Source organism: Sciurus carolinensis, chromosome 16 (genome assembly GCF_902686445.1).
Source record: "Sciurus carolinensis chromosome 16, mSciCar1.2, whole genome shotgun sequence".
Lineage (NCBI taxonomy): Eukaryota > Metazoa > Chordata > Mammalia > Rodentia > Sciuridae > Sciurus > Sciurus carolinensis.
Genome location: NC_062228.1, coordinates 44,734,477 through 44,747,108, shown reverse-complemented (window position 1 = coordinate 44,747,108; position 12,632 = coordinate 44,734,477). Strand labels below are relative to the sequence as shown.

General features: G+C 38.5%; 1 protein-coding gene across 17 annotated transcripts in view; it reads right to left on the bottom strand.

Annotated features, from left to right (window-relative positions):
- The window catches only part of Znf461 (zinc finger protein 461), a 69,696-nt gene extending 57,333 nt beyond the window's left edge, over positions 1-12,363 (bottom strand). For 3 of the 17 annotated variants that reach the window (XM_047527540.1, XM_047527526.1, XM_047527539.1), the window contains exons 1-3: positions 12,151-12,281; positions 8,862-8,927; positions 6,985-7,080 (exon numbers count right to left, since the gene is read on the bottom strand). The gene's annotated coding sequence lies outside the window, so the exon portion shown is untranslated. Of the gene's footprint in view, positions 1-42; positions 160-2,828; positions 3,858-5,287; positions 5,348-6,984; positions 7,081-8,837; positions 8,928-10,374; positions 10,665-12,150 lie in introns of those variants that run through there. The other 14 variants (XR_007105328.1, XR_007105330.1, XR_007105329.1 and 11 more) reach the window with 14 other exon arrangements.
- Positions 12,364-12,632: the final 269 nt, after the last annotated feature.

The window sequence follows — 12,632 nt, the reverse complement described above, 5'->3', positions numbered from 1 at the left end:
GGCTGGCTTTGAACTCTCGATTATCCTGCCTCAGTCTCCAGAGCTGCTGGCATTATAGGCTTGGACCACCGCACCCAGTTGAGGACAATCTTATCCATCCACTCATCATAGCCAACTCCACAGATTATACTGAAGCAAATTCCAGGCATCATATTTCATCTGTAAACATTTCAGCATGAATCTCTAAGACAAGGACTTTTTGCAAAAGTATAATAATAATCATATCTAAATATTCACAGACGGGGCAGGGGAGATAGCTCAGTTGGTAAAGTGCTTGTCTTACAAGCACAGGGCCCTGGGTTCAATCCCCAGCACCAAAAAAAAAAAAAAAAAAAAAAAAAAAAAAAAAAAAAAAATTCACAGACTACTTAAAATCAAATACCAATTAGTCTTCCTGTTTCCCCAAATGCATAATTATATATGTGTATTTTTCTGTTTGTTTAAATTAGGATCTAGATGAGGTCTATATATGAGACTAAATAAATCTCTAAATCTCTTAACCTCTACAATATATAGTGAAAGATAAAATAGAACTTGAGTTCAAAATAATATACTTCCAATTCATATTAAGGACTACAGAATTTTTACTTAATGTTATTGATCAGTATTTCCTTTGTCCGTATGTACTGAGTCTCAGGTACCAAAAGATTCCAACTAAATTCCTCATTTCTTTTTATCCCCTAGTAACACATAACATTCTCAGAACAATATAGCACTGCTACCACTTAATATGATGAAACAGTGTAAGGGTTTTATTTGTGGCTTCTTACAAATTTAAGGATACATAACCACTGGATACATATTTAGATTGAATCACTGCATTTCTATTTTGGTTTTAGGGATTTTCCTAAATTTAATTTTGTTTTGTAATTGCAGAAGATATTTACATAGTTCATCTCAAATCTACAAAATATAGCCAAAGGAAAGTCTCTTCCTTTCTATCACCCACAGTTCAATTTTTCAGGCTTAAAAAAAAATACAACATCATTTGTTACAGATACATAGCAGTCAGTATATTTTGACAATAATCAGTGTTTGGCCTCAGTTTTCTCATTTATATTTAAGAACACATAAACACTTGAATGTGCACACATACATATCTTTTAATTTTTTTTAGATGTTGATAGACCTTCATTTTATTCATTTATTTATATGTGGTGCTCACAGTCGAACCCAGTGCCTCACACATGCTAGGCAAGCACTCTACCACTAAGCCACCATCCCAGCCCATATCTTTTATAGATACATATAATTATATATATAATTTATATATATAATTCATATACACACAATCTTCTTATGTATTTTACTCATTCTCTATTTTGGAATGTATCTTTTCATATTTAGTCAAGTTCAGAATTTTTTATCTAATAATCTTCTCTATCCTAATATATTTGCCAATACCTGTTGTCCTCTTGGTCTTTTCTTCCTATTTGCCCCTGTGCCTGGTCTTGAGCTAGTTTTGAAACATGACTTACTATGTGCTGTTCATTAGCTATAGAATGTTATTTTGTTCTTCATTCTCTTTAACCTTATAATTTTGTACATAGTTCAAACAAGATATTTTTCTATAGCTTTAACTTTTTAAAATTAACAGGAATCTGCCAGGGACATTGGGACATGCAAGTAATCACAGCCAATGGAAGGCTGTGGCAGAAAGACCCAAGTTCAAGGTTAGCTCGAGAAACTTTTTTTTTTCCTGCAGTGCTGGGGATTGAACCCAGGGCCTTGTGCTTGTGAGGCAAGCACTCTACCAACTGAGCTGTACCTTCAGTTCCCAGTCTAAGAAACTTAAGTGAAACTTTGTCTCAATATTTAAAAAAAAAAAAAAAATACAGAGAGAAAGAGTGCCCTTGGTTCAATCCACAATACCAAACACACACACACACACACAGCTTTCCAGTGTCATGGTATGAATTTTGATACATGTAGAGATTCATGTAACCACCATTACTCAGAATAGTTCCATCAACCAATAAACTGCTTCATGTCATCCCTTTACAGTCACTCCCTTTCCTTGTTCCTAACCTCTGGTAAACAATTGATCTTTTCTCCATCACTATAATTTTTTTCATTTCTAGATTGTAATATAAATGGAATCATATAGTATATAATCTTCGGAGATTTGTTCCCCTTCAGTATAATGCTCTTGAGATCCATCTGTGTGCAGGTGTTGATGGCTTATTCCTTTTTAATGATGAATGACATCCCATTGAATGGATGTGCCATGCACTTGTTCAAGGACATCTGGGTTGTTTTCATTTTGGGGCAATCATGAACAGAACTGCTACAGATGTCCATGTACAGGTTGTTCTGAGAATGTTTTTCATTTCCCTGGGTTATACAATATTTAAGTTCAAAAGAAATTTCCAAACTCGGCCAAAGTAATTGTACTATTTTGCAATGTGTGCATTCCAGTAGCTCGATATCCTTGCCATCACTTGGTACTGGCAGTATTTTATTTTGGCCATTCTATAGTTACTTTTTATTTTTAATGGCATTTTATCATGGTTTTAACTTATATTTCTCCAATAGCTAATGATGCCGAACACATTTTTTTTGTGTTTATTTGTCATTCTCTGATGAAGTATCCAAGTCTTTTACTGTCAAATCTTCTTCCTCGAAGAAAGTAATACACGACTCATGCATTACTCAGAAATGTATTGTTTACTGTCTATATGATTGGAGGGTTTAACCTTATCCTTCTGTTAACTGATTTCTAATTTAATACCATTATGGTCAGAGAACATACAATGTATTATTTCAGTTCTTCACTTTTTCTTTTCTTTTTTCTTTCTTTTTTTTTTTTTTTTTTGTGGCGCTGGAGATTGAACCCAGGGCCTTGTGCATGCAAGGCAGGCACTCTACCAACTTAGCTATAACCCGAGCCCCAGTTCCTTACATATTTAAGATTTGCTTCATGATACTTGGAAGAACATTCAATATACACTTGAGAAGAGTTAGGACTCTAATATTGTTGGGCAAATTGTACTATAAATGTCAATTACATTCAGTCACATGATGGTGTTGCTCAGTTCTTCCATTTACTTGCTGATTTTTCCATCCAGTAGTTTTATCAATTACTGAGAGAAGCATGTTGAAGTCTTCAGTTAACATGGTGGGTTTATCTGTTTCTCGTTTCTTTTCTGTCACTTTTGTTTCCTGGCCTTGAAACTGTTATTAGGTACATAAAGGTTTAGGAATGCTATGTCTTTTCAATGAACTGACTCTTTAGGGTGTGTAATGTTCTACTTTATCATGGTGATCATCTTTCTTTGAAATTTGTTTGATGTTAATATAACAACTTTGCCCATCTTTTTTATAGTGTCTGCATGCTATACCGCTTTCTATTCTTGTACTTTTAATTGACCAATATTTGAGGTGAGTTTCTTATAGACAGCATATAATTTGATCTTGTATATTTATGCATTTGGAAAATCTTTGATTTGGTATGTTTACACCATTTGCATTTATTGTAATTATTGATATGTTTGGATTGAGGTCCACTTTCCTGTCTTCATTTGCATTAACGGCTTTTTCTGCCCCAGCTTCCTTTTTTCTTTGTTCAAATGTCACAAAATTTACCGTCTTAAATCATTTTTTAAAAGTATGATGCAATGGTGTTAAGTACATTCACGTTGTTGTGCAATTTCCACAACTCTTTCATTTGGCAAAACTGAAACTCTGTATTCATTGAACAACTTTCCATTTCCACCTCCACCCAGTCTCTGGTATCATTCTGTCTGAGTTTCTATGAGCTTAACTATTCCAGATAATGCTCATCTAAGTGAGATCATACCTATTTGTCTTTTGAGACTGTCTTCTTTTGTTTAACATTGTATCCTTAAGCTTCATCCCTGTTGTAGCATGAATTAGAATTTTATTCTTTTTTAAGGCTAATATTCTATTATATGTATCTACAATACATATTTTGTTTATCTGTTCATCCATTGCTAAACATTTGGGTTGCTTCCACCTTTTAGTTACTGTGAATAATTCTATCAATGTAGATATGAATATTTCTTTGAGACACAGTTTTCCAATTCTTTAAGATATACATCCAGAAATGATACTGCTGGGTCATATGGTAACTAAATACATTTTTGTAATCCATTTTAAAAAAATAGTGTGGCAGGAGGGATACTGGGGATTAAACACAGAGGTGCTTTACTACTGACCTATATCCCTAAGCCTTTTTTAATTTTAAGATAAGGGCTCACTAAGTTGCTTAGGGCCTTCCTAAATTGCTGAGGCTGCTTTGAAATTGCGATCCTCTTGCCTCAGTCTCCCGAGCCACTGGGATTACAGGCATGCATCACCAGACCCCCAGTTTGTAATCTATCTTAATTCTCTTACTCAATTTTTATTGAAATGGAGCATTGTGCTACTTTTAGAAGGATGGGTTAGGCCAGGATAGCTTCTGTAGCTTCACGGCATTAGAGCTCCCTCTCTGTGATTTTCTATGAAGTAAACCTAAGTATAGTCTCTAACATATCCTAAAGAGTTGCGATTCTTCTACTTCCCCTCCTGAACGTTTATCTAGTTCTTCTTCTTTTTGCCCCTGTTGTTCCTGTCCTGTTCAATCTGGATTCTACTCCCAGAAGTGTATCCTCTTGGTAGGTGTTCTGAAAGGCAACTATAGTTTAATTTCAAGAGTTTATGGGGCCCAAATCAAGCACAGTGGCATATGCATGTAACCCCAGTGACTTAGGAGCCTGAAGCAGAAGGATCACAAGTTCAAGGTCAGCCTTGAGACCTTATCTAAAATAAAATTTTGTCTTTTTGGTACTGGGGATTGAACCCAGGGGGACTTGGCCACTGAGCTACATCCTCAGTCCTTCTTTTATTTTTTTTATTTTGAGGCAGTCTCACTAAGTTGCTTAGGGTGTCACTAAATTGCTGAAGCTGGTCTGGAACTTGAGATCCTCCTGTCTCAGCCTTCCATGCCTCTGGGATTTCAGGCATGTACCACTGTGCCCCGTGGGAACTTAGCTTCAATTTTAAAAAAGGCTTTGGTGGGCTGGGAATGTAGTGCACTAGTACAGCACCCGGTGTTCAATCCCTAGCACTGCCCTTCCCCCGGGCAAAAAAAGCATTTATGGAGCCCAGACTGCTAAGATACTTTTAGATGGTGGCATTTACCCTGTACTCACCTGCCTATAAAAAGATGCAACATTCCTCTAGTTTTAGTTGCTGCTCTCGGAATGGACTATTGAATTTTGCAGAGAGTAAGTCTGTGATCTTCTTCTCAGAGCTGTTACAGACTCTCTTGCTTTGCTTCCACTTCATCACAAAGTTCCAGACACCAAAAGGGTCTTGGGCTGGCAGTTTATTTCCAATTATTCTTCTTACAGGACATAGAGGGATAATTTGTCACACAGTTTTGATATAGAGGTTCTCTGTGGATTTATATTTTGTCCTCTTAGTTGCTCTCCTATTTGGTTTGTCTGCTTTGTTTGGTGAGGGAGCAGGAAGATTCCAAAAGAGTAAAATTCCTCAGACTCTCTTCCACTTTCCTTAAAAGTCATTTCACTCGGGCTTCTGACCATAACTCCACTGAAAAAAATATTCATTCTAATATGGCCCAAACCCTCTTTTGTTAAATCTAGTGGCCAGTTATCATTCTGCTAGCAGCATGTGATAGTTGACTTGCCAGCCTTACTCACCGGTCCTTCTCAGTTGCCTTTTAAATACTATCTGGGGCTGGGCAAGGTGGCACATGCCTATAATCCCAGTGACTCCAGAGGTCAAGGCAAGAGGATTATAAGTTCAAAGCCAGCCTAAGCATGGACCTAAGCAACTTAGTGAGACCCTATCTCAAAATTTAAAATGGGACTGGGCATGTGGCTCAGGGGTTAAATGTCCTTGGATTCAATCCCCAGTATCAAAAAAAGAAAAGATACCATCCGGGGTGACCAAGAACCTTGGTTTGCCTGAGAGTATTCTAGTTTTAGTGCTGAAAAGTCTTGTGTTCAAAAAACTCCACTCTTGGGCAAACAAGGTTGTTGGTCAATCCAATGTACATCTAACTGGAAGTATACCTCAGAACACAGTCCTTGGGCCTCTTCTCCTCTCAGTATTTCACTTATTTACCAAATTACTCATCAATCTTACAGCTTTATAAACTATGTGCTAATGATCCCTAGCTCTACCCTCTCCATCGTACTGCAGGCTAACATATCCAACTGCCATTGATCCTATTGGTTCAACATTTTTAAAATATCCTGAATTAATCATTTTCAACATTTCTTCTGTTAATAAATAGGTATTGGCAAACTTTTCTTTTTTTCTTTTCTTTTCTTTTTTTTTTTTTTTTTTTTTTTATGGTGCTAGGGATCAAACCCAGGACCTTATATGTGCTAGACAAGCTACATGCCCAGTCTGGCAAATTTTTCTTAGAGGGCCAGATAGGAAATAGAAAATATTTTAGGTTTGTACACCATACAGGCTTCATTGCAACTACTCAGTTTGGCCTCTGTTGCCCAAAAGCAGTCACAGACTATATTTAATTGAGAGTGTAGCTATGTTCCTATAAAACTTTATTTATCATAACAGATGACTGGCCCATAGGCCATACATAGTTTGTTGACCCTGGTCTAACCTATTCTTGTATGTAAATTTCTAACACAGCATCCTAACTGGCCACCTATTTCTATATTAGTTTCACTAATACTCTGAAGTTGTTTTGTCTTGTTTTATTTTCATGGTACTGGGGGTTGCCTCACATAAGTTGGGCATTAAGGTAGTTTTTATTACAAAATATTTCAAACAAGAGTGTTTTTGTGTACATATACCTATACATATATACATACTTACACATATATACAAAAGGTATGAAGAATAACAAATGAGCAGCATGCTTCCCCACACCACTGAATGGGCCACTGAGGAAGATGCCTCCGTAGACACCACTGAGGTTCTGCCTCCCTGACCAGCTGATTCTTAAAGGCACTGCCTGTTCACCTGTTCAAAATTCTTACTTACCTGGGCACCATCCTTCCATAATGTCCCTCGAAACCATCCATGGTTCTTTGCCTTGCTCCAATAGGGAAATCACATCAGGCTTGGGAGTAGAGAGTCCTGTTTATAAGAAAAAAAAAAAAGATATACTCCTGCTGTTTCTGAATCAAACCCACCCAGACAATTGAAAGACACACCCAAAATTCATAAGTCATTTGGGAATCGATATCCTTAGTGAGTAAGACTGGGTTGCTGTAGTTGTCTATCATCAAATCTCGACATAAATCCCTCTGAGCAGGGGCCAAGCACTCCTACTTTTACTGAGAGAAGTCTACAGCCAAGTCCCTGAACATTACCAATTCCTGAAATGACAAACCCATGTGATACTGATGAGATCCAAACAAACATTTTTAATATGAAAGACATGGAGAAGGACGCTGAGGGATGGAGAAGATATATTGGTCAAATGGGCAAGAGCAGAGTGGATACAGAGGTAAGCAGAGTAAAATGAGCATGACTAGAACAAAGAACCTCCATGCTCAGGAATAATCCTGAGGCTGAAGACAAATCTCCTTTATACAATGGGACACTCTCTATCCCATGGCTAGGGTTAGGAACGAATAAAACGTTTATTTTTTATAATTAAATTTTTTTCTAGGGTAGAAAAACACAGCAAGTTCTAGTGTGGCAAATCACTCTGTCTTTTTGTTAAACATTCATCCATGACTTTCCATTTTTATTATAGAAAATTTCAAACATACGGCTAGGCTGAAAAAATTTTACAGTGGACACATCCAACATACAATTTAGGATTTATCATGAACTTTTAATATTTATGTGCTGTTTTCTTCCCTTTTTTCCTATTAAAGGAAGACATAAGGTACAAAAATTAAAACAAAACTTCTATTGCACATAAAAGGAGTTTGGCATAATTAAAATATATACTAAATACTAAGGATCTTCATTATTAGATGAAATCATAGGCATTTTTCTTTAAAAAGCAAGTTACTGAAAAATCTTTTGAAAACTGATTATGTATTTCATCTTAGGAATACAAGACATAACCATTCCATTATCTTAGATACTTAGATTGAACAAAATCTGAGTTCTTTTACAACTTTAAAGAGTCTACAGTGCTCAAAAATGCATATATGCTAATCCTGTTTAAAAGTTCCAAATATAGAAACCTAATAATATCCTCTGAAAGCTATGTCAAAACAACTATAAGAGCAACAGAATGATGAATATAAAACTTTCTTTGGGACTGGGGCAGTAGCTCAGTGGCACAGCACTTGCCTAGCGTGTGTGAGGCACTGGGTTCAATCCTTAGCACTACATAAAAATAAATAAAATGAAGGCATGCTGTCCATCTACAACTACAAAAAAATTTTTAAATGTTAAAAAAACCACTTTCTTTGGATGTTATTCTTTGAGGGGGATGGCAGGGCACAAAAGGGACTTCTACAGTGCTTACTATTCCATTATTACATACATAAATGTTCAATTATTCTTTTATAGTATAAAATGCTTTCTTAAAAAGGGTAATCAAAAATTAAGAAAAATAAACATGTTTGTGGGGACTGCTTACCCAATTCTACAACCATTGCTACTTAAACCACAAGTCTAATCTGGGATCTGACCCTTTTCCCTGGAGGGAATGCATTCAAGATCCATTATAAAGCACTGCACCCACTGACACAATTTCAGAGTGGGACAGTAAGGGACAACACTGTGCTGCTGGGCACAATCCTAACAGAATGAGAAGATCTGAGATGGGTTCATGGGCAAGTTGAGCGAGGAAGTTTCTAGATAAAGAAAACAAATGTTCATACAAATAAGGGAAAAAACTCTATTTCAAGGAAGATATATCAATTCACCTGGAGTTGACTTTGAACACAAACCTCAGAATCTGAGTTGTGTTTCCCTGGATTCCTCTCTTGGAAAAGTACAGCATCCCCAAAAAGCAACTGTGGGGGAAAGAGGAAAATTTAAAAAACGCCCAGATATACTCAAATGACTCTATGCTGTCCTTCCAATATCTTTCTATGCCGCCTACCCATACTTTTCCCTCTTCCAACACACACACTCACACACACACACACACACACACACACACACACTGATAACAAATCCTAGCCTTCCCCAAGTATGTGGGAACCTAAGAAGAGCAAGATGGAATGCATTCTGGGTAGATTAGCTCCAATACTGAGAGGGGCCTAGAAACCTCAGCAGGAGGAATTCAGACATATTGTATCCTAATCTCAAAATGTTAATCTGGACTACAGGTGGGTACAATAACAGCACTCCACATACTTCTCCCTTTGAAACCCCAAGAGTTCCTAAAGCAGCATTACTCTGCTTACAACCTAAATTAAAAATGAACACCTCAAGTTTGAATGCCTATACACATCCAGAATCTACACACAGACGTCCATATGCATGCACCAAGTTCATAATACTAAATCTCTCTTGGTTTCTCGGGTCTCTATTTTAAACAACTAAATCTAAGCGGTCACCCAATCCATAACAAAGACTCCAAGGCCTTGAATATCTAGCTACCCAACCAGTTGGAAGACAAGTACAAAGCTCTGTGACCAATATGTAATATGAATGAAAACTTTCTGTGTTAAAATACTGATATTTGGTCATTGTTAACACAGCAAGGCCTAGTTTGTCATGCTACTGATACAATAATGAACAAAGCCAAATTTCCTCTCTGTTAGGGACCACATGGAATATCATTGAAATATAATTTCGATTTTGGTGTAAATGGGGGAAACAGATATAAATATATAAATTGGTGATAAAAACTATGGAGAAAAAATATATGGTAAGGGGGACAGGGACTGTGCGTTTGTTAGATGTTCTCAGGGAAGGCTTTTCCAGTTTGGTAACATGTGAAGAAAGCCTTGAAGGAAGCAAAGGACTAAACCATGTAGATAGCAGGAGTGAGAAAATTCCATGCAGGGGAACCAGCAGTCTCAAATACAGAGAGAGGCAGAATGAAGAAAAAATGCTAGATCAGAGCAGAGTGGTAACAGAGACTCAGACCACTGTAGAGACTGGTTTTTATTCTGAAGGAGGAGGGAAGCCATGGAAAGTTTTAAGTGAAGGAGTGGCATAAACTGACATATTTTGGAAGGATCAGCATGGCTGCTGTGTTAAGAAGAAACTTCTTCCCCTCTGGCCCCTGTAGTGCTATGGACAGAACCCAGAACTTCACACATGCCAAGTAAGTGTTGTACCACTAAGCTACACCCTGAACCCCTAAGAAACTTTAGTTGTGCAATATAGGAACAAGGGGGATGAGTAAGGAGGCTAATAGAACAATCACATGAGATGACTGAGGCCTGGACGTGGAGTAGCTGAACTTTCACACGCAAGTCTTCCTGCTTCCAAGTTCCCCTTACTCACTGTGCACAAGCACATCATCTTTCTCCCCATTCTCTGGAGCTTCCCCGCTTGCTCTTAAAAGAAATGTAGTGTAGTTCACTGATGTAAAATCCAGTGTACAAGAAAATAAACTATACACAGTCACAGGGAGAGGAAAGATAAGATGATCAGTCATAGCAGGTGGACAGCAAATACCAGAACTGCTTAGGCAATGTTCAACATACTGTTTCAAACCACATGTAGATTATAAACTATTCCAGCTTGGAATTATACGTATTCAAAAATCCAGTGGCAAATAATAGCTAATGATATGGGAAAAAAAAGTAGGTAATTAAAGAACATCCAACACGATATGGTCTCAATTATGTTATACAAAAAAATACAGATAGGGGCTGGGGTTGTGGCTCAGTGGTAGAGCACTTAACTAGTATGTGTGAGGCACTGGGTTCAATTCTTGGCACCATGTACCAATAAATACAATAAAGGTCCTTAGACAACTGAATACAAAAAGAAAAAAAAAACTATTTAAAAAACTACAGATCGAAAGAGTCTGGAAAAGCAGTAAGCCCAAGTTACCACAGGGCTGTAATTTTATTTTTCTGTATTTACTGAAGACTATTTCCTTCAATTTTTATTAGTATAATTCTAGTCAAGGTTTAGGAGAGTAATCAAGAGTCAGCTATTCCACATCTCTCCAACTTAACACTGAACAGAAAACACCCCTATTTTCAAAAGTACTCTGGGACCAGGGATATACAGCTCAGTTGGTAGAGTGTTTGCTTTGCATGCACAAGGTCCTTGGTTCAATCCCCAACACCACAAAAAATAAATAAATAAAAAGGTACTTTGAGCATTCACATAGATTTTAATTAGTTCCTGCCTCCTTTGCCTGAAGTCACAATCTTGCATTTTCTATATTTTTAATTCATGATAGACAATTAATACTTAAGTTTGTTGAAGTGAATTAGTATAATTTTTGTTCCCTCATCCATTTTTTCCAAAAAATTTTGTAGTTGTAGATGGACAACATGCCTTTATTTTATTTTTATGAGGTGCTAAGGGTTGAACCTAGTGCCTCACATATGTGAGGCAAGCGCTCTGTCGCTCAGCTACAGCCCCAGCCTCATTTTTAACATAGATGTAACTTTCTCTTACCAAAAAGAAGGGCTTAGTTCCCTTGACTAGTTCTCCACTTCCTTCCACTTCCTCAATACAGACGATCCTGATTATATGCCTTATACAAGCACCACCTGGTAACCAACTCGTTAATGGATAGCATCTACTTGACTCACCCTAGTGACTCCAACCCATTTGGATCCCACTGAGGGCATCTCTCTGTTTCTCTCTCACACAAACATACCGAGGGGTCAAACAAGTCGCAGTCGCAACAGTAAAGCCATAGGCGCCCCACTCCAGTCTCAGACCTTCAACTTCTGCACATACGGGGTTGAAACATACACAAAGTTACAGAGTCCCAACCACAGTCACCGGTTCTGCACATTCTCATGCGCAGTGTAACTCGGTCAGGAAGCACTATCACATACCCATTCTGGGAACCCAGAGTCATCACCACACAAGGTCACAATCACGCACCACGAAGACACACAGTAACCATCATAATCTCTCCCTCTCTTTCTCTTCCGCTCGCTCCAAACACAAAAGGACGGGAGCCAGACTCCTCACTCTAGCCTTTCCCTACTTCCCATCGGGTACAAACTGGCCAAGTTCACTGGACTCCAAATGCCGTTCAGCAGCTGACCGCTAAGCCAACTGTCCCGCCAAACCATAAAGAGGAACCTGAAATCCCGCAGCACGTGGGGTCGACCTTCGGGGTCTCAGGGAAATGTAGTCCAGAGCCCTAGCGCAGGCCTTCCTAGTCCTCTCAAGACGAAAGCTGGGCTTGCTCCCATTTACCGCTGTCCGCAGAGCCCGGCGACAAGCGAATCAGAGGTGGAGCGCGCCCGCCACTAAGGGTGCTACTCACCCCAGGCAGCTGCGTTGCCGTAGGAGGACCGAAGGACTGACGTAACGCCGGTTCGCGGCGCACGTAACTTCGAAACTCAGGGCCTATGGGAAATGTAGTCCCAGGCCGAAGACACAGCCAGCGCCAAGGGAATGATCCCTCTGCGCTTGCAGCCTGGGCTTGGCCCATGTAGTCACTGACTGTGCCCAAGAGACGTCTGGCGGGCCTGGGATACAGTTGAGTAGTAGAGTGCTTGCCGTGCATGCACAAGGCCCGGGGTTCACTGGGATTGCATCTTTTCTAATCTTTAAACCTT